Genomic DNA, 22,746 nt, shown 5'->3' on the forward strand with positions numbered 1-22,746 from the left:
CGACTTTGATTTTTGGTGAAAAATGACTATTTTACTAACTGTATGGAGATTGCCGATACGAGCCGAAGGCTAGTTCGGAAACACATCGTATGCGCAAACCCCTAATTCACCAACGTGTTGGTAACAAGATTTTATGTCCAAGACGCAACCTAATAACCGATTCAATCAGATGTCATTATTGTGGACAACAACCTGATGAAACGAATTATTTGTGTTGCGGTTGAGTTTCGGACCCACAACTGGCAATTCAATTATTCGCACTACTTCGCTGTTCATACAGACATTTTTTTTGAATATTTAGTTACATTAGGTATTTGAAGGTCCTCATGATTTGATTTTACAGTGCGTTCAAACTAAATTAGAACGTCGTAAAGATTTTTTAGAGTTACCGTGGATTTACATAGCAACGTAAAAGTGACAGATGCAATGTTTTTTAAATACTGCAACCCGAAATTTCATTCATAAAATTAAAATTATGAATGAAATTTCGAGTTGCCGTATGAGAAAATTTTTGCATCTGTCACTTTTACGTTGCTATGTAAATCCACAGTTACACTAAAGTCTTTAATGTCAAATAGAAAAAGTGCGTCCGTTTCACACTTTTTCTCAGGCGCACTTTTTATTTTGAATTTGAATTTTTCGTCTTTTTCAATTTTTGTTTTTTGCTACAAAAAGTGTTCTATTTTAGGTTTTATTGTTTTATTTTATAATTTGGAAGCTCAATACTCTAATTTACGACCGGGAAAATAAAGAATAAGTAACTTATTTTGAAATGCTATCAGACTTTTGTCATTGTTCCGAATAATAATAAAACTACTGAATTTGGGACTTGTGTCCCGTTGAACGTACTTTTATTGAATGCACCGTTTTCACATACAACCTTCGTATTTAAAGCCCTTTTCCGGGTGTCTAAGATACATTTTCATTCATTTGGCCTCGTTTCTGTTCGCCCGTTCGACAGTGTTTTCTAGAGTGTTTTAAGGTTCAGTGAATTTATAACAGTCATATAGTGGCCGTCTTTCAATTTTGTGGTATAGTTGCCGCTGTTTGACCAGCTGGTCCATTTAAACAAACAAAGTCAGTTAATGTTATAATCAGTAGGAAGTAAAAGTAGCAACAGTGGTTTGTTTATTATCGTTAACAATACAACTAAAGAGAGTGTATTCGTGTTTTTTAATGCAAATATGAACGGAGTTATGCACTAACCGTAATTAATTTTTAGATCCTGAAATTTTATGGGTATCCTGATATGTATCTTTTAGATCTTTTTTATATATGGTTACGCCGTTCATATTTGCGTTGGCTGACATTGTGTGCCATGGATATAAAAGAGTAGAAGGTAACATCGACACGGTGCAAAATTTGAAAATCGAAATAAAAAAATAACTATTTTATATGAAAAGAATTGGTTCGCATTCATGTTTCAGATGGGAATCATTTTTTGTGTCGAAATACTGTATATTATGTTACTAAGAACAAAGAGGTTTTCCAACTGAGACATGTTTTCTATCTGAAATATGTTTCCCATTTGAAATATGTTTCCATCTCAAGTTTGTTTACCATCTGAAACATGTTTTCCATCTGAAACATGTTTCCCAACTGAAACATGTTTCACAACTGAAACATGTTTCCCAACTGAAACATGTTTCCCAACTGAAACATGTTTCCCACTTGTAATATGTTTCCCATCTCAAGTATGTTCACCATCTGACACATTCTTCCCATCTGAAAAATGTTTTTCATCTGAAACATGTTTTCTATCTGAAATGTGTCTCCAATTTGAAATATGTTTCCAATTTGAAACACGTTTTCCATCTGAAACATATTTTCTATCTGAAATATGTTTCCCATTTGAAACATGTTTTCCATTTAAAATATGTATCCCATCTCAAGTATGTTCACCATCTGAAACATGTTTTCCATATGAAACAAGTTTCTATTCTGAAACATGTTTTCTATCTGAAGCATGTTTTTCATCTGAGATATGTTTTCCATCTGAAATATGTTTCCCATCTCAAATATGTTTACGATCGGACAAATGTTTCCCATTTGAAACATATTTTTCATCTGAAACATGTTTTCCATCTAAAACACGTTTCTCGTTTGAAACATGTTTTCTATATGAAACATGTTCTTTATCTGAGATATGTTTACCATTTGCAATATGTTTCCGATCACAAGTATGTTTACGATCTTAAGTATGTTCACCATCTGACACATGTCTCCCATCTGAAACATGTTTTTCATCTGAAATATGTCTCCAATTTGAAATATTTTTCCCATTTGCAACATGTTACTCATTTGAAATATGTTTTCCTTCTGAAACATGCTATTCATGCGAAACAATCTCTTTTCATAGAAAATTGTTGTTTCATTTTTATTTTCAAATTTTGCGCCATATCGACGTTACCTTCTAATCTTGTATATCCATGGCACACAATGTCAACCAACGCACATATTTGCATTATAAAGCAACTCTCTTTAGTTGTATTGTTAACGATAATAAACAAACCAATGTTGCTACTTTCACCTCCTGCTGATTATAGAATTAACTGACTTTGCTTGTTTAAATGGACCAGCTGGTCTAACAGCGGCCACTATACCACAAAATTGAAAGTCGGCCACTGTAATATGTTATGACAAAAATCTGATAGCATTTCAAAATAAGTTACTTACTTCTATTGATTCTTTTATTTGCCCGGTCGTAAATTAGAGTATTGAGCTTCCAAATTACAAAATAAAACAATAAAACCTAAAATAGAACACTTTCTGTAGCAAAAAACAAAAAATTGAAAAAGACGAAAAATTCAAATTCAAAATAAAAAGTGCGGCCTGAGAAAAAGACTGAAACGGACGCACTTTTTCTATTTGACATTAGTGACTGTAGAAACTCAAAAAAATCTTACGACGTTCTAATTTAGTTTGAACACACTGTATTTTAAGTTGGACCGATTTATAAATTAATAAAATTTGTTGTCTGTTTCCACGTACTAAAAAGGTACACTCGCGGAATTTTGAAAACCGACACATTTTCTGTTTCGTGTTTTACTGTTTTTTTGTGAATTTTGCATGTGTTTGCAAATGGAGAAATCAGAAACAGAAAATGTGTCGGTTTTCAAAATTCCGTGTGTGTACTTGTCATAGTACATTACTGTTATAAGGCTGTATATGAGAGACGTGTACGTACGTATACGAGAGCTTGCGCGAGTATTAGTACGAGTCTATTATATACAGCCTTATATCAGTGAGGTATTTTATCGCAGTAGGCAAACATCTCTTTTTCTAGTGATATAATTTTGCTTGCAAAACCTTTAGCTTTAAACCTTTAAATGTTATTCGTCATATAATGGTGTGATTAATGTAAATTTGACTCAATGCCAAAATTAAATGGTGCGTTTTGGCTCTAGTGTCAGCAAAAGATCTACTCGCCGAACCACACCAACTCAGCAAAAGTTAATGATTAATTTTACTTAACATTCGCTTCGTCCATCGAATGGCATGAGCGGATAAACATAGTAAACCCTTTGTCAGTGACAAGAGAATCCTCAAAAGCGATCCAGGCCAAACACTCGAACCTTTTTATTGACAACTTCAATAATCTGTGGAAACATAAACACACACTCGTACCGAGACTGGTGCTAGATGTTTAAAACTAAACGGATTATCTCGCCTTCACTTTTTTACCTGCTACAGACGGCAAGCATATGACCAGTATTATTATCGGGTCTATTTCTTCCATCGATCAAAGTAATTTTAATCTGTTGACTTCAAATCTTGTACTTCAATTTTTTTAACATGTATTTTACCATGTAAATGGCCATATTACCCATAGCTTGCCATTATTTTTGTCGTCGTTATCGATAACAGATGAATTGCCATATGTGACAGGTTAAATTGGAAAGGTCTTATTCTTGACATAACAAAAATAAATAAAAAACTACGAAATGAATGAGTATATTTCTTTCAATCTTAAACAAACGACAAGTGAACTGGAATAATGCACTATAATTGAATCTATCAGTTAATTGTTGGAACTTGGAACTGATTTCTAATTGAATCAAAACCTTTTGCTTCGATGGTTATTTTTGTCGTCTATGTCGATAAGAAATGACTGTTAACAATAAAATATTAAAATATGTCATGAACGCCGCGTCGTAAAACGGATAAGTCGTTAGTATGAAAGGTTTTTACATTCCTTCGGAGTACTTTCTCTTTAATTTATGTATGTAAGCCTCTGCCAGAGGTGCTTGAATTTATAGCCAAGTTATACACTGATTTGTTCAATGTATCGCACGCCGTATTTTCCTCTTCAGTTGCCGTTTCATTGCATAAATTACACTTCGCATAATGGGTTAAATTACTTGATCAAATAAAATGATTCGAAGCACCTCAATTTGTCCATTCCTTATATTGTCCAATAAAAAACTCTTTAAGGCGAATGAATAATCTAACATTGCATTTTATGCGACCGGATAATAGGACACGTTCGAGCAATCGTATAATATTCTTCAACATTTTAAAATTTATGGCATATAGCCACGACGGCCGAAGAAAACCATCCCGGAGAAATAAAAAGAAAATTATGCAAATAAAACGTGATTCAAAATACTAAACAAGACAGATAAATATGAAAATCCTTGTACAGAACACACAAAAATAATTTAATTAAAAAATGCCTATCGCTGCCAGAAATGTTGCTTTGAAATGCTTTAACATAAAATTTGCAAAATATTTTGGTGTTTTTTTTTTCGTCCGTTCCCGGTTGGTTCATCATCGTAATAATAATAATGGTGAATGATGAAGGCTCAATCCGAAATAAGAAAATTGTCTTTCAATACGAAGAGAAAAGCATGAAATTTAGACGAATCTTGATTATTAATGAGTTTTGTGTAATTGTTAGGGTAGGCTTTCTCGGTTATAATACGCCTGTTGAGGATTTTCTTCTTTTTTAACTGACTTCGTTGCCATTGTGATTTCAGCATTAAAATTGTTATGAGCAAAAAAGGAACGAAAAGAAGAAAAAAAAACTTGTAAATAAAAGATGTAGCATCCACGATCCTTTTTCATTGTGTTATTACTTCCACATTTTTTCCCCTGCATTTATACATTTCGTTGACTCTACCATTTGTCAATACGTATAAGTTCCATTCAAGCCAACACTTGATATATCAAATGAACGAAACATTAAGCATTACACACATTTTATTCCATACGATGTGTACAACGTCTTACATATAAAAGCAATCGTTGTATCCCTACTTCGTACATTATGCATAAATATTTGACAATTTCTTTGCATGTTTTCTAGTATTATATTACCATCTTTTGATGTTTACATATTCTTCAATACAACATTAAAGCATGATTCTCGGTGTCTTACAGACACACGCAACGCGAAAAAACATTCCTTTTGAAACATTTTCAGAAGAGCTAAGTCGTTGTTAAATAAAGAAAAAGTCGAAACATGGAACATTTATTTTACATAATTAGGGTTCTATGGAGGGAAACGTATAACAACTTCATAAATATTGTAAAAAAAAATTTTTTTCTTCAGTTACAAGCATTATCACTGACATAATAACTCAGCGTGGTATTTATATGATGGTATAAAATGGCGCTTTGGCTTTTCGTACAATGTACATAAAAGTAATAAATTAGATTTACTCACTCAGTACAGTTACGAAAAATTATAGGCACAGTGAAAGCGTTAAAATGTTCGCGAAAAGCAGTCAACACACGGAATGAGTAAGATTTTGTAATATTTACTAATTTGCATAAGAATGGTTGGTTTATATACCAGCCGCTTCCACATTTTCGCATTTCCTTGTACATACATAATAGTATATTCGATCCGAGTAGAAGATGCAAGAACAGCTATGTAAATCGGCGCTAATTGCATTATAAAAAATTGGATTATTTCGTGTTTTGGTCAGTAACATTGGTTTTCTTTTTGCTTATTTTTCAAAATTTAATATTCTGCTGATGATGTGTCGCTAATTTCTGAAAAACGTCTCGGACAACCCGCTAGCATCGTGACGGAATGAAAAACTGACTCTCCATACGGTGGCTGTGTCTTTCATATAATGCGTCTGTTTTGTAGTGAAGGAGGAGATCACATCAAACGTGTCACTTCAACTATCAATGACTGTAAATTAATAGGAAAAGATCGACTCTAGAAAATTGGGAAGCCTTTGTCGTTTGTCCGGACCACTCAAATCTTTTACAAACGGCCAGCGTATTACCTGCATAACAACTAAATCTGTTACTTCTTTTGATTAAAGTAATGTACGTGGCATATGTTACAAAATCTATTACTTCAATCGTTTTAACATACATTCACTATTTAACGGCAAACAATCCAAAAGCTTACATTTTTATATCTTTGTCGATAACAGATGTCCGTGCCATACCGTTCTTTTAGTAGTTGTACAGTAGTAGTTGTTATTTTAAGCGTTTCAGGATATATCAACGAAGCAACCAATAAAGGTGCTCTCAAAAGGAGACTTTGGATTGGAACCTTTGAATTTCTCTAAACCTTGCTTTCCGAAAATTTATCTAGATTTACCGGATGAAATTTACGGAAAAACGTTTTCGGTAAACTTTCAGTATGGTTCAGTAAATTGAATTGTTTTATTTTGATTATTCTAGTAAAAATTGTTGATTTCATAAATTGTGAGATGACGATATAACAAACAGCAAAGTAACGTTATGCCGCAACACGATAGTCATAAATTAAATCGAATTGGCTTTAACCGGGAGCCTCCCTTCTGAAATACAATATGATCAACAACTACTATTGTAGAAGATACAACCAATCCATTTATAGTAACCACATTACTCTTGTAGATACGAACCCACCGCATCAACATATAAATGTAAATAAAAGTTCATGAAAGTAACAAGTCACATTTGCCACAGGTAACGCTTTTGAAATTAGTATTAATATGCAAAGTTTAATGTTTCTTTGACAAATACAATTTAACTAAATTCATAACTTCAATCAGTCCTTAATAGTTCACTTATTACGGCATGTCTTGTTATATATTACGTTACATTTCACTCGAATCTACTTTTATATGTATATTTGACTGGATTTTGACTAGATCCATATATATATTCAAATATAAGATGTGAAATATACGATAATACCCTCACATCCTTTCTATACATCATCACGTAAATGCATAAATGTGAAACGGCTGTACCTGATGTTTAAATTGGAAGTTTCAAAATTGCAATTGCATCATCTTTAACTCACCATATTGAAATCCCGATGCATGAAAACTTCACGAGGTCAAGGTTCTTTAATAATATATATCGCTGGCTTTTCGAAGAACAATTTGTTTGAATATGTCGTTTCCAAATGTTTTATTCGAAAATAAAATATTCATCTCTCCGACATGATTCAACCGAAGTATATCAAAAAAAAACGAGTGGCGAAAAAAACGTATTCGAATAAAGTTGGAAATATTTTCTAAAGCGAAATGCAGTTTGCTCAATCGAATCAAACAAAATACTCATGTTGATTTATTGAGAGCCAAATTTTTCATGCTGTTGGTCTGATCATATTCAGATATTGATTTTTTTCCGGTCACTTCATTTTTTTCATTTTTTATACCGCTTCAACTATATGGCTCGATATCTTTTAGAATATAGTTGCACTAAAGCTAGTCGTTACGTTTGTATCCAGCGATTCGTTTAATTCGATTCTTTGTTATCGATGTATTGAATGGATTATTACCGAAATTTCCAACATCAGAACAGTAAAAATTCGATTGCAAGCTAAATTTTAGATTACAGAACCAAATGGGAGTGGTCGTGTCGCAATATCATTGATGCATGACAAAGGTTGCGGATAATCTTTTATTATTTCTAGAAATCATGTTCGCACGTTAGTAAGCGGGAGTGACGCAGGTCCACTACCAAAAATGTATTTAAAAAAAATTGGGGACTTCGGAGCATATTTACAGTAATTTTTTGACTTTCCCCTTAACTCCAACGACTCCCAATAGATATTTGGAATCTAAGACTTCATACGAGTTTAACGAGCTATCACACGTTACAGTTGCCTACGATTAGGCTGAAATGTTGGTTATAGGCTAATAATGGCCCAAATTTTGAAAAGTTGGCAAAAATCCATATCTTGGTAGCTGGAGCTCCCCAAAGTCTACATACAAAAGCCATATAAAAGCCAATGTTGTGTATTTTTATGTGTAATATATTTTGGTGCATGATATGGATGGTAATGTGGTGAGAGGTGTGTTTTGCTTTGGGATGTGTTTCTTGTTGGAAATTGTGGGGATCATTAAGTATTAACTTCCACTAGGTTGGTTCCTAAATTTTGATGGATGTGGGTTATTTTCGATACAACTGAGGTGTTCCAAGGTTGGTTCCTAAATTGTGGGATGACAGACTCCTAACTTTTATCGGATTTTTTGATTGATTTGGGTTATTTTCGACATGAGTGATGTGTTTCAAGGATGGTTCCTAAATTTTGGTATGACAGATGATTCCTCTAGCACTTCCTAGCTTCCATCTGTTTTTTTATGAATTTTGGTTATTTTCGATATAAATGGGGTGTTCCAAGGTTGGTTCCTTAATTTTGGTAGGACAGATGATTCCTCTAGCACTTCCAAACTTCCATCGGATTTTTTGTGAATTTGGGTTATTTTCGATATAAATGAGGTAATCCAAGGTTGGTTTCTTAATTTTAAGATGACAGATGATTCCTCTGGCACTTCCAACCTTTTTTCGGATTTTTCAATGGATTTCAGTTATTTTTAAGTGAGGTGTTCCAAGATTGGTTTCTAGATTTTATGATTCAGACTGATTTCTCAAGATTTTTTTAATTTCCGTAAGGTTTTTCGATGTTGTCGAAATGACATACTAACAAATGTGGTGATATCAGTCAAAAAACCCCTAAAGGGTAAATGTGACACAAAAATTTTATCAACAAAAATTGACCCTAAAAATTTGTTTAAGAAAATTTACACAAAGAAATTTGCGTCACAAGTGGCAGATGTAAAGAAGCCTATTGTTAGGAAAATGGTTGAAAAGTGTACTGAAAAAAAGCGAATCATCTCCTACTTGTGCCGCAAATTTCTTTTTTTTTAATTTTCTTTCACAATTTTTTGTAAGGTATTTTGTAAGGAAGATGAAGGACTTGCGTCCATTTAAGGGTTTTTTGACTGATTTTTAAGTTCCTGGAATTATTAGGAAATTTAAGGAAATGATTCCTAGAATAAAAACCTGTTGAAATGCAATTATTTAATGTCAACACTGTGTCATCATATCCATGTCAGCACCTGATTTCAGTTCAACTTCATCATATTGCATGTGTTGCACTGTATACATTTTGCTAACTCACTCTCTTGTTATTCGAACTGGTGTTCAGTTGTATCTTCCAATAAATTGTTTTCCGTTAGAATACAAGGTGTCGACTATTTTTTGTGCGATAAATCTCATCAACGACGGATAGCAAAAGTAGTTTCCAATCAAACCTTGATAATCATCCTGTCTTGTGATCATCTGTTATCTACAATTACGTCAGAAATAAGCGACTAACTTTGGGTAATTTAGAATTATATATGCAGACAAAAACAAATGAAGTAACAGATTTTTTGTATGAACATGAACATTTACAAATTACTTAGAACCAAAGGAGTAACAGATTTGGTATATATTCTATGTAAGGATTTGTCGACTAAGTACGACAAATGCAACACTAGTACACATTGTTCACAAACGCATCCGTCTAAACATTTTCGTGCACCAATGCAAGTAATAACAAGTGCCAAGATAATGATCCTTCATATAAGGTTCATTGTACGTCTAGCGCAATCAAAGATCTTAAATATTAATTCCACTTCGTTGGATATTGAATATTTTGTTTTATTTCTCCGTAAACTTTCGAACGGATAAAAGTATAATGTAAGATTGTTTAAATGAGCCTCACCGGAAACTGTCGCACTCTGACATATATATTGTTTCAAAAAGGAAAAATGAAAATCGGAGCATTGGGAACATATTGGAAAAAGAAACGATTCTAACTGAAAATGATATAAGATTTTTAAAATTCATAACAACCATCCCGGCAGCATATGCAAAGTTCTGCATGTGGAAATAAAACTGCAAGAGTTGGGATACAGAGAAGCTTGTTATAAAAAAAAAGAAAGAAGAGAAAATAGAAAAATATTAAAATGGAAATCATTGGAGCATAGATATATTTGTCGTATCAACTGAAAACGTATCGAATGTTGAATACTATTTTATTTTTCTAATTTTAAAAACGGAAGAAAAGTCACCAGCTCTTCTTAAAATGTTCACAGATATACAACAGAGAATACACTATTCCAATTTCGTATACATTTATATGACACTGTGTGTATTGTCAATGTGACATTTTTGTTTATTTTTGTAAGAAATAATCCTTTTGCACTGTCTCCGATGTTATTGAATTGAAAGCTTTGCATTTTTTTAAAGAAATGACAGCTCAACATTTATTTAAGCAATTTAACGTTAAATTCAAGCAAAGATCAACGATAAAATAATCCAGATAAACTGATGGATGGATGATTGAAACCGTGAAATATAAATCACTCGAATTTTTATCAAAACTATTACTTCTTGCTTAACAGTTGTCGCACACCGCCTGAAACTGATCTCATTTCTAGGCTAAAAAATCCTCATTCGCCAAAAATGTACTAAAAAGTGGATTTTCGAAATTGAAAATTTCTTCCACAACTTTATTTCACATCTAGTCATTCAGAAAAAGTCCATTGAATAAACCAAATTGAAATTGAAAAGTTCCAAAAATGTAAAGCGAGCGGATTGACACAATGAACTAAAATGAAAACTGAAAATATCACGAGAATCTGGTACTTCTTTTGTTTAAAATCTTCCTTTATAACTTATATAACTTATACTATATGAGCCAGAGATTATCATTTATATTTTGATCGCTGACATTGAGTCTCTTAGATGGAGAGTCTAACGTATTTCTACGCTCTAGAGCTGAGCTATGACTTTTAGACGTGTGACAAAACGCGATGATGAATTCTTTGCGTCAGTCACGGAACTATGTTTCATATGTGTATCTCTTCTTCTTGGTGCGTGGCCTACCTTAGAACAGACTCTTAGTTAACATGATATTAGTTAGTCTACAAAAAAAAAATAGCACCCAACCTCCAATGACAAGCCCAGTCGTGCCACAATCAATAGGGAATTGATTAAGTCACTGTTTTAATTTTAAGGATCCAATGCATCGCATCGTAACATCTTGTCTCGTCAGAGTATCTCGAAAAAGGTCGAAAGGTCGAACCAATGACCTCATCTATTCGTCATTAAATATTATTTTACTAAGCTGAGTTCCATACCAGATTTCAACACAGTTCTGTCGCTGTAAGAATGTTTAAGTTGGTCTGCAACATCTACTCCGAAAGTCTTAAACCTTTCAGCCAAGCTATTACATATAAAATTCTCTAAATTGTGAATCTACTTAGGTGATTCTTCTGTTGATGAGACGTAACACTTTCACGTTTTATGCACAGTCTTATATTCCACAACGTTTATGTGTGTATGCATAACACACCGTGTGTCACGGGAAAACAAAACTTTGCCTTTCAGACACCTTCGTTTCGTTTTTAAAATGATACGCTAGACTCTGCAAAATTTATGCTAAAACCAAATGTTACACACACATACACACTCAACTGACTGAAATGCACAAAATATTTTATGAACCCATGAGAATAATCAAAATGTGCACGTTAATACTTTGTTAATGTAGCTCTACGAAAACATTTTAATGTTAATACAGATATGCATTTCAAATCCACCATACAGATAAATTAAACATATAAATGCTCCATCAGCCATGAGTATTATATCAACATAAAATATATTACCCATTGCACGAATAATTTTGTTTTAAATTCCAAATCCAATATTTATCATTTCTGTGTCATATTTACATGAAATATTCATCAAAATAAATTTTAATCGAGTCCCTTTTGCATCGCATATATTACTTCATGTAAGTGTGCAGCTTTAAATTTTAATTTTTCGTTTTTAATTAAAATCTCAGCACAAGCAAAAAACCGTATTTAAATAACCGAAACACCATGCAGTTCCTTGTGAAACAATGAATGGGCGAATATTTCCGAAAGACTGTTCCAGATTGGATTTTTAACTATTCACTTTGATAGTCATGGCATTTCCGGAATAAATACGTTGGTTGCACATAACATCAATTCCGAATATTTGCTTAAAGGATTCACATTACAATCCTGAAGCGCACACACTAACACACACACACATAGCACGTCACACGTAACAAGAACACAACATCAACATAACAACTCCTCTCACCCCACAATCGGTGTTGGTATAAAATATAAATTTGCATTTTGATTTGAATTATTCATTTTTTTTATATAAAATTGCACATCGTTATAAATAAAGTGTGGTTGAGAGTGTTTGGTGTGCATGTAGCATGTTCATTCAAAACATCCCTCTAATTGAAAAACCTTTTTCGCTTTTTTTTGTATCAATCATTTCTGCTGCATGAATGGACTTCAGAAGATATGTGTTTGTGTAATAGCATCAGAGATGTACGCGGTCATTTGTTTGTCAAAATAAATTTGAAAATTTCAAATTATACATTTCGTTGGCATATTTTGAAATAGTCCCAAAAGCTTATTAATTGAATTGAGCATAGGTGAAATTAGCGACATGGTTTCTTCCACTGACTGTTTCGATCTGAGAGACTATGTAATGCAATTTCATAATTCCTAAAAAGTTTTAAATAATTATTTTTGCTAATATCTCATCAGGCCATGGCGACAGTGGCAAGGAAACAACTAACCAAAAAAAGTGGCTAGTCGTACCCTGTTGCATGTACAAGTCTAGAGAATTATGAGCAAAATGAAATTAGACTTTCATTCCGCTTCATCACTCGCCAGTAGAGCTGTGCGGGCAGCCCAAAAATTTGGCCCGCCCGATGCCCGCTCTCGCCCAATAGCACCAGGCACGGGTGGGCCTAAATTTTTCGGGCGCGACATCGGGCAACTATATTTCGGGCGGGCATCGAAAATTAATCGGGCGTGGGGCATAAAAATTAGGTACGCCCGCACAGCTCTACTCGCCAGTCACATGCAAATGTGGTCAAGCTACCACAAAGCTGGTAATAACCAAGGTAAATATATGGGCGGAGGTAATGACATTTATAACCAAATCAGATGTACAATGGCATGAAAGATCGCTATAAACGCCATCTTTCACTTTCTTTAAAATCACAAAATTGCTTAGAAACCTGGGCCATCTGTTTTGTGATAGACACAACATTTTGTGAGACACAAGTAAATCATAGTCAACCATTTTTTAAAAAAAGGTGTCATTAGCATCGAACTATATTGTGCTAGGCCGCGCGTATGACATTACCTCCGCCCATATATTTACCTTGGTAAATACCAACAAAAACACGTGCGAGTGTTGTGCAAGAACGAACGAAGAACGAAACTTCGAACGCTCACACAAGTACATGTGAGTGTTTGGTTCTAATATAGAAACACCTATCTGTTGGTCTAATAGATCTAAGAGCACCTAAGACCATTCAGATACGGCTGCTCATTCGTTATCGACAATGATGATAAAAATAAACGATTAGATCCCGTCAATGTTCTCCTATACAGCAAAACATAAAGTTGAACTGAAGATGTAACAGATTTGTCATCAAATACAAATAGAATAATTCAAACAAGTGACAGAATCAATCTCTGGTCATATGTCCTAACGGCAAGCGGAAAGCTAAAATACCTTTTTGATAAGATATTTTAAAGAAAAGTCTAAAACATATGATTAGATGTATCATTACAGAGATATAGGCTTCCTAGATTCGTTGCTAAGTCATTTAAAAATGCTGAATCCGGTGCGAGAGCCTCCGCACCTTTCTACATTCGCTGTTTTATTTATTTTTACATTTTACATATTTTCCAATAACAACGAATAAAATGTAGAGATTACATACGAGCATTGATTTTACGGCGTAAAATGGTTTTTGCACCTGAATCAACTCAATCAACAGTGGGCAACAATATTTGCTTTATTTTACATAACAATTTTGCATCCACAGTCAGTGCAAAATTTTGTCTAACAATGTAATGTAATTCTTTAGATGCAGCGATGATGCAGTATGCCCTGGTTATCAGATTATTATGCTTTAAACGTGAACTGAATTTTCTTATTCGTATGCATTGTATATGTGAAGATGTTGTGTGTGTAGAAAGTATTCAAGTTGTCGAGCAATTTCCAATATCGAACTGAGAATATTTTCCGATTGTTAAATGAAAATTGTGAACATTTTGCCTCCCAGTCACAGTGCTTCACTGCTAAATTCGCTTGTTTATGGGGCATTTTAAAAATTCATTTCGCAGTATTTTCATTGAATGAAACTACGTTTAACATCAAAGGGAAAAAATGTTTTTGCGGAAATAATTTTAGAGTACGAAAGAGCTTTTCGAAATGGTTTAATGTATGTACAAAAGTGCATCACGTTATACGTAAAACCAACATCCACACACGATTATGTTAGTTTTTACGGTGAAACTTTCCATATGCATGAAGTCTAACTGTGTGCAATGCCATAAGTATACACGTTCAAGCTTTTCTAAATACTTCCTAAAAGTGACATTACTTCAAAATTGACCTGATTCTCAAAAAAAATCAAATCTTTTCCCATAGCATAACATGGTGTAAATTGCAAATTAGTTTCCCTTTGGCATTTCCTGCTATTTTCGTTGGAGCAGAGATTATTACATGTCAATCCAACGTTAGAGAAATTGAAAGAAAATTAAGTTTCGTCAAATGGGCGCTTAAATACGGTTATGTTTGTGAAAATAAGGTTTCGCAACAAAATGATATTCGGAATTAAATTTAAAACGAAAAACTGCAATTTCGAAGCTCGTCAGCATCGTTGGTTATTCAAATGAATACCCCACTAAACATTGTGGAATTGCGCTCAGACATCAACGGAACATTATTATTTAAATACAAAGCTAGTGACGAAAGTCCAAGAAAATTAATAGTACATTACTATACAAGTGAAGTAATTTGATATCTCGTATCCAGATGAGTAAAAGTATCCGAGAGCTTCAGCCCGAGATATCGTGATACGAGATATCAAATTATTTCATGTGTAAAGTATAGCGTTTTACTTTACGAGCGAGGGAAAGGGTCTTCACTAGTGAGGGAAAGGCCACATTACCTCACTAGTAAAGTAAAATATTATTCCAACCTTCCGGTAAATTCATACAGCCACATAAACGGACCTAATTCCACATTGAACCACATGTTGTCAACGAAAGAAGCGTAAAGAGAGTCGTTTCCCTCACATGTACGTGTGAAATTGAAGGAACGGAAAGACAAGCGCTATTTCTGTGTGGTGGAATCAAATCCACCAAAATTAAAAACTTATGATGAGGCCCGTTTAGCTTATTCAAAATTCAATGAAATTACTTCATGTTCATCCAACCAATAAAAAAGTAGCACAGAGTCCTCCATTTAATTGTTACACTAAATATAGTTAATTCGACTCTCTAAAATAAATTAACTGCAGACTGCAGATGTGGTGTAGTAGATTGTGTTGTACAATTACAGTGCAATGTATGTAAATGTTTAAATAAATAATAAATCCGTCAGAAACTACATTATATTTAATGAGCGCATATGTTTCATCTAAATAACAATTTATGTTAATTTTGAATGAGTTTCGGTCATGTACTGTGCACACATTTTGCCATGTACCAAATTGCTAAAATCATATAATAGTTGAGTTATTTCATGTTTTAATTAAACAAATGGATCTCAATCATCGATAGTAGTTTTTGTGTTTTTCTATGAATTTAATATCATCAACCGTTCATATATTCCGTCCGCTCTGCCGGAACTATTATTTTAGAAGACAGGATGTATGGAAAATCAATTCAATTTTCCTAGTTTCATCACACATTTCCGAGCGCATTTCAGTGCAATGTTTACGAGTTTAATATTAGCACAGTAGCATAGACATATCTTAAGGCGATTTGTATCTCTTTGGCACTATGCAGTACGCATCCATGCCAATAATACCAGCAACCGTATCGCCAAATAATGGATCAATCTGTCCCTTTGTTCGTTTAAAATGTTGCCTAATGTTTGATAAAAAATCTTTTACTTAACTTGTTCGGTCTATTTCAAATGACTAGTCGTTTCAATCATACATAAGGGAATACTAGCCAATGCTCATGGTTTACTTTTGTTATTGTCGTCGGTAACAAATGTCATATCTTGAGAGAAACGTATAAAACTCCTTTATTGAAAGCTTCAATTTTCCTGCCGTAGACAAAAAATCAAAATAAAACAAAAGAAAACAAGAAAATTGATGAAACTCTTTTCATTTAGTTTCCCTTTCATACACTATTAGATTAAATGATTTCAAAACTATTCTGGCCGTTGATGGTCCAGATACTCAGTGTTGCTCCACAACAAGGCGTATCTAATCTACTACTTCATTTGATCTAAATATTTTCAAGAAACTCGTTACCTAATTAATTTTGATTGAAGTTTGAAACACAAATTGTTGTATAGAACCGTTTTACCCGAAATTCGTCTGGTCTTCTAAAATTTTTGTGTTTGTAACAGATGCGAACAGATATTCATTTATGCACTTCGTGTGTTTGGAAGCCCCTTTTTTGGAAACGTTTACTTTCAGAGTCTAAATTCGTGAAAATATTTTCATGAATCTTCTCGATTTTCGGTAGAGTCCCTCTATCCGTTGCGATAACAATCTGTATTCAAATTGACTCGTCGGTCCCGCACGGGCATGAGTGCCGGTTCTCCGAAACGGCTCGATGGATCCGCTAACTGAATGTGGTTCCTTATAGTACTCGAGTCCCTCAATAAGAACATGAAGAAAAATCAGAGGTTGTATAGAGACTCTATTTAAGTTTTGTTCAACCCCACCGTGAATTATATCATCATAAAACTTACTGACATATTCCTGGTAAAGACATTCTTTAAATCGATTTTTCACCATGAATCCATGATGGCTCATTTTTGGTCAACTGGAGAAAAATGTAGACCACGACCAGATCTACATTTTTCTCCATTTGGCCAAAAATGAGCCATCATGGCTTTATGGTGAAAAATCGATTTGAAGTATCTTGGCCAGGAATATGTCAGTAAGTTTTATGATTCTTTAAAAAAAATCTAGATGTTCATTTGTTAAACGAATTTTGTTTTGGAATTATTTGCAAAACAAGCCTTGTGCATTTCCTCGACTTTGAGAAAATTGAGGGAAAATAAAAAAAAATTCACGATTTTCATGAATATTTTATCTACTTTTTTGGCTAGTAAAGAAATTGTACATCCTAACCGAAGCATTGTCGCTTAAAGACACACTTGTGAGCTCTGTTCATAATAAAAAGAATGATACCTCATGTGGTGCACTTCCACAGGCACCCAAATGTAATCTATTGCGATCTGCGTCATCATAAAACTCTATTTCTCCAAGTGTAATTAAATTTGCGCGTACCGTTCCACAATTAATATTCGTTTATTTTATACAACGTTTAAAACGGATTAAATCCCAGTTTTAAAAATAATAAAACCTTAGAAATGCCATGAAAAATGTTGTTTCGCTAAATAAAAGAGTGCATTATGTTGTACAAAACAATTTTTTTTACGCTGACATAGTAATAACGTGCACCAACCTAAAAACCGTCCTGACATTTTTAATTCACGTCCATCAAATTTAAATTGTGGTTAAATAACAAATCACACAGAAGAGGTCTGAGATTATTTTTATTTTCAATTAATTTTTCTTTTTCTCCCGTTTTATTTTTAAATCATGGCATGACCTACCAAGCCAAACTTTAGTCCTATTTATTTGGAGCTTTGGGTGGTGCTTTCACCATTTAATTAATTATAACTTTGCAGCAAAAAGTTGAAAGTGATTTTTAATATAATGGTAACATGCAACAAAGGCAGTTACGAGCGTACTTAATTATACATCAACATTAGGGTTAAGGATCATCCTTAAACGTAGGAAATACTACTCAAAATCAAAATGGTGTTAATTCAACGAAATATGACGAAATTATGCCTAAAACAACAACATTATTTGACGACGGTGTTTACAAATGTAAACGTATATAAATGAAGACACCACCGACAACGAGCGTAATATGCACGCATATATGTACGATGACTCCTTACAAACACTTTGATGTGATTCTTGAAAAGTGTAGCATAAAGCGAATGTCTTCCAGTCTAATTGTAAGCAAATGTAAATTAATTGCAAGATTTCATCTACAGATCAAGCATTTTCAATGAGACGGACACACTTTGATGCCTTCAAACATTCGAAAGACCAGATTCAAGTACAGAACAAAGGTCGATCTGATACACATAACATATCATCTCCTCATTACAAAATAAACAATTTACGTGTGTGTCATGTCATAGTTGCATATAGTATTATAGTAATGACACGGGACAATTTTGTACATGTACGGATTGTATACTTATGTATAAATATAGGTGAAGTGTACCGACTACTGTACATCTTCTGATACATTTAAGTTGAGAGTGGATATGTGTATTAAATAGTGGACATCCTGGAATATAATAATGCATTTTATGTATGCATCTACTTGGCAGAGATGGTCACGTTATCAAGTTCCTTAAAAGCTTATTCAATCTCAATTTATTATAATGGACATAGCTACATGCCTTGCACACGAATTCGAAAAAAAAATATAAGGAAAAAACGGAGAGAAGCAGCAAATTTAATGCAGAGCTTTTCTATAAAATATTATATAAAACCAAAGTAAAGTTCCTTTTGGTACATAAAGTATAAAGATTTAAGAGGTTTTATGCATGTTAGGATAAGGGGGTATACCTTTACCTTACGTTAATCTGTAATATTGTATACATTATGTATTATCATTTCATGGCGTATTATGTATGTGTAATGTTGAGGTATACCAAATATAATGTGAAAAGAATTAATCTTTTTCCATTTTTTCGTTCGTCTCTCCAGTCCTTGCATTTTTGTTCCTGCAAATAGTTCGTTTTTCATGTTGGTAAGACAGTTTAGCATGTGTGGGTTGTGTATTGTACTGTGTGCCTGTGTTATTAGTTATTATTTTTCCAAAAGGATTTTTATGAATAGGATTTCTGTTAGATCTGTTGAAAAGGGAAGCAAATGAATGCAATTTCTATATAGTTTGCGGGTCTTGTGGTAACAGATTTATGAAATAAATTGTGAAACTAAACACGAGGTGATTTAGTTGTAAAGACGGGTATTATACAGATTGGACAGATTGCTAATTGAATTCCTTCCGAAAGTATGTTCATGTCCGAATAGCAACTAAAAGAATTTGTGTAGCCAGATTTAATATTTTACCTTCGCATACTTAAAAAGATGTCGATAATACTGCTGCACGGATGTAGCATAGATTTCTTTTTCATTGGTAATGTGAGGACTAAGTACGAACATCTTTTGTGATTTACCATTAATAACTGTTTTCCGAAATTGTTTTCTTGTCTTGCCTATTAAGTCGAGGGACCACTGAACATTCCGTGTCCATCGACGGAAAAAAATTTATTATTTTTGTGGAACAACATTTTTCAGAAAAAATTGGTCCAATTAATTCAAATTTGTTACTTGAAAATTTAAAATACTTTTAAAAACTGAAGATAAAACGAAATCGATTCCTACAGTAAATCAATTGTTGTCGGTTCAGTGAAAAAAAATGCGGCTCCAATCATACCTCAAATCAACTGTACTCACACAACGATCATTGTTTCGACAAGAAGCACACATTCTTTGCAGTGCTACAATCGGTGACTGGAAAGATCCTTGTATTTCCTCTAACAAACTGAGTACCCGGAATTGTCGTTTGGTTCTCTCGAAGAAGCTGATATTCGACTAATGCCTCGAATTTTGCATTTTTCTTATCAACATAGAATGAATCAGATTTTAGGTCTCAGTCCAGACACTGATGTGGTTCTCTTAGAATTAAATCATTGGAAAACCTTCAATGAATATGGATTGAACGTATGCAGTCTATTTTTATTTTTTGCAATATTCTGCCACTCGTACTCTTTTACAAATTAGAACTTGTGGATACGAGTCGGTACGGGAGATATGAAGCGATTCACACAAATTCGGTTGTACGTTCGTATTGGTTGCAGCAGGCAAAACACATGTTAACCGGAGCTGATTATAACATGTTGCTGGTTGCTGCAGCAAGTTTGGTACAAAATTAGCAGCTTCTTCATGTGATCTGATTCATTCGCTATCGAGTTTCGCTAAAAAAAATAATGGATAACGAGACCGAGTCTGTTGAGGGAGCGATTACTTCAGCCGGGAAAGAGAGGACTTGAAAATATACCACCAACATGGAGAGCATATGTTAATGACAATGTACTATACACATAATCAAATTACGTGCCACGATTGAAAGCCCAAAAATTCTTAATGAAACACATTTCGTACTATTTTTTACTTTTGATCAAACTTACCTGTTACACTTATATTTGATCACCCTAAATACCTAAAACCTAAAATACCTTAAAAAAAAATAAAAATAAAAAAAATTCCACAAAAATCATTTGCGTTTTCTAAAATTTCGCGCACAATAAAAATCCATATCACCCTCATTCATTTGTTGTCATTGTATAAACGGCGGATGTAAGGAACGAATCCGACGTTTAAAAATCGGTCAACTTTTGCCTGGTACAGAGCCTTTGATTAAGCATGAAAGGTACGGTTCTCGACATATTTGACGTGGTAAAGGTTTTATGTATCAAGTATATTATCTCAGAATTCCAAAGAGAATTTCTTCAAAACAATTCTTTCGGGAAAGTCAAACTGTTGGAATGCCTGATACGGATATGGTGATTCGGAAATCGCTTTTCATAAAGGCAACAATTTATCGCTACTCAACAAATAACCCCGTTCCGCTCAAGCCTTTGTGACCACATGTAACTCACAAACATTCATTGTTGGCTGCGAAGCACAACAAACAAACAAAAAATTGTCAAAATTGTTTTCATTGCAATTAATTGACAATAATGAATATTACAAAAATACCACTTTGTAAAAGCCATTTAAGTGGAACGCTTTCGGCACTTAAATCACCACAGGACATCGACTAAAATAAATAAAAGAGCGAGAGCGAGAGGGCCATTCATTTACATGATTCGGGAAGTTATTTATAAATATAATGTAACAAAATGCGATTACTCAACGTACCCGCTGGCTGGTTGTCACAATCTATTTTCAATTTTTGATAAAATGGCATTTAGTCGGGAACATTATTAAATGTACGGAACGGCATACAACACGGGTTTTAGATGCATACAAATAACCAATAAATAATTACGTAAAGTTCAATTTTATGTATAATGTACGGACAGTACGTATACGTGTTTGCAAATGATCGATTTATTAGGATTAGATTGGTTAATACACATGAAATTATGTAAATTTGGCTAGAATTTGCCACACAGAATTTGCATACCTACAAGTCATCAAAATGGAATCTGAAATTAGTGGAGTTATTAAATCAGTAAATTTATCAATTCTAACTGCGAATTATGTATATGAATGGATAAAATTCGAATTATCGAAAATAGTATTTACAAATCGAGGCTAATCTTGATTTATGAACCATGTAACGATGTAATAGGCTTACGAAAAATTCCACACTGACTCTCTCGACAATTACTTTGTTGTATCGTTAGGGATTCTTTTGAAAAATAGCCTACCAAAATCAGACGCATTTTCTACTGGAATATTTTATATGTGCCCAAAAGGGACTTCGACCCTAGAAGCCAAAACCACTTTCAAAAAAATTCTTCGAAGCTTGTGTGGCTGGTGATGAAAAACCAAAAACTTGCACTTTTCTTACAAAAATTTCTCCAGTTACACGAGCCGTACAGGGTCGTGTGGGGTGTCATTAGAAAGGTAATCACATCTACTATTGAGCCGGACTTATTGGTTTTAAAATTCATCCACACTGAAATATGTGTAGGTAAAGTTTTCAACCGAAGACCTTTCACTGTTCTTACAGAAATTTCTCGAGGTACACAAAACGTACATGGTCGTGTGGGATACCATTTGAAAGGTAATTTTATGTGCTTCGGGGCCAAATAGGGTCTTATGGGAATTGGATGTATATGCGATGAAATATGGGCAACATTTCAAGTTCTTTTCATCGTAGATGCATCCAAACCACATAAGACCCCATGTGCCCAAAAGCACATAAAATAAGCTTTCCGATGACACCCTACACGACCATGTACGTTTTGTGTACCTCGAGAAATTTCAATAAGAACAGTGTAAGTCTTCGGTTGAAAACTTTACCTACACATATTTCAGTCGGCTCAATAGTACATGTGATTACCTTTTTAATGACACCCAACACGACCCTGTACGGCTCGTGTAACTGGAGAAATTTTTGTAAGAAAAATGCAAGTTTTCGGTTTTTCATCACCAGCCACACAAGCTTTGAAGAATTTTCACCAGCCACACAAGCTTCGATTTTTTTTTTAAATAGGTTTTGGCTTCTAGGGTCGAAGTCATTTCTAGGTACATATCGAAAAGTCCACTGGAAAATGCGTCCGATTACGGTAGACTGTTTTTCAAAAGAATCCCTCCTTATGCATTGGAAGAAAACGATTCTTGTTATTCCATTTAGG

General features: G+C 33.8%; 1 protein-coding gene and 1 long non-coding RNA gene across 2 annotated transcripts in view; both read left to right on the plus strand.

Moving 5' to 3' along the window:
- Positions 1–22,746, plus strand: part of LOC119071742 (leucine-rich repeat-containing G-protein coupled receptor 5-like) — a 173,783-nt gene that overhangs the window by 144,054 nt on the left and 6,983 nt on the right. The window lies entirely within an intron of this gene.
- On the plus strand, positions 557–21,939 carry LOC119071839. Its single transcript, XR_005086743.1, has 3 exons — positions 557–569; positions 9,662–9,663; positions 21,790–21,939. It is a non-coding gene; the product is annotated as an uncharacterized LOC119071839 (long non-coding RNA).

The sequence above is a fragment of the Bradysia coprophila genome, assembly GCF_014529535.1.
Source record: "Bradysia coprophila strain Holo2 chromosome IV unlocalized genomic scaffold, BU_Bcop_v1 contig_5, whole genome shotgun sequence".
NCBI classification, from domain to species: domain Eukaryota; kingdom Metazoa; phylum Arthropoda; class Insecta; order Diptera; family Sciaridae; genus Bradysia; species Bradysia coprophila.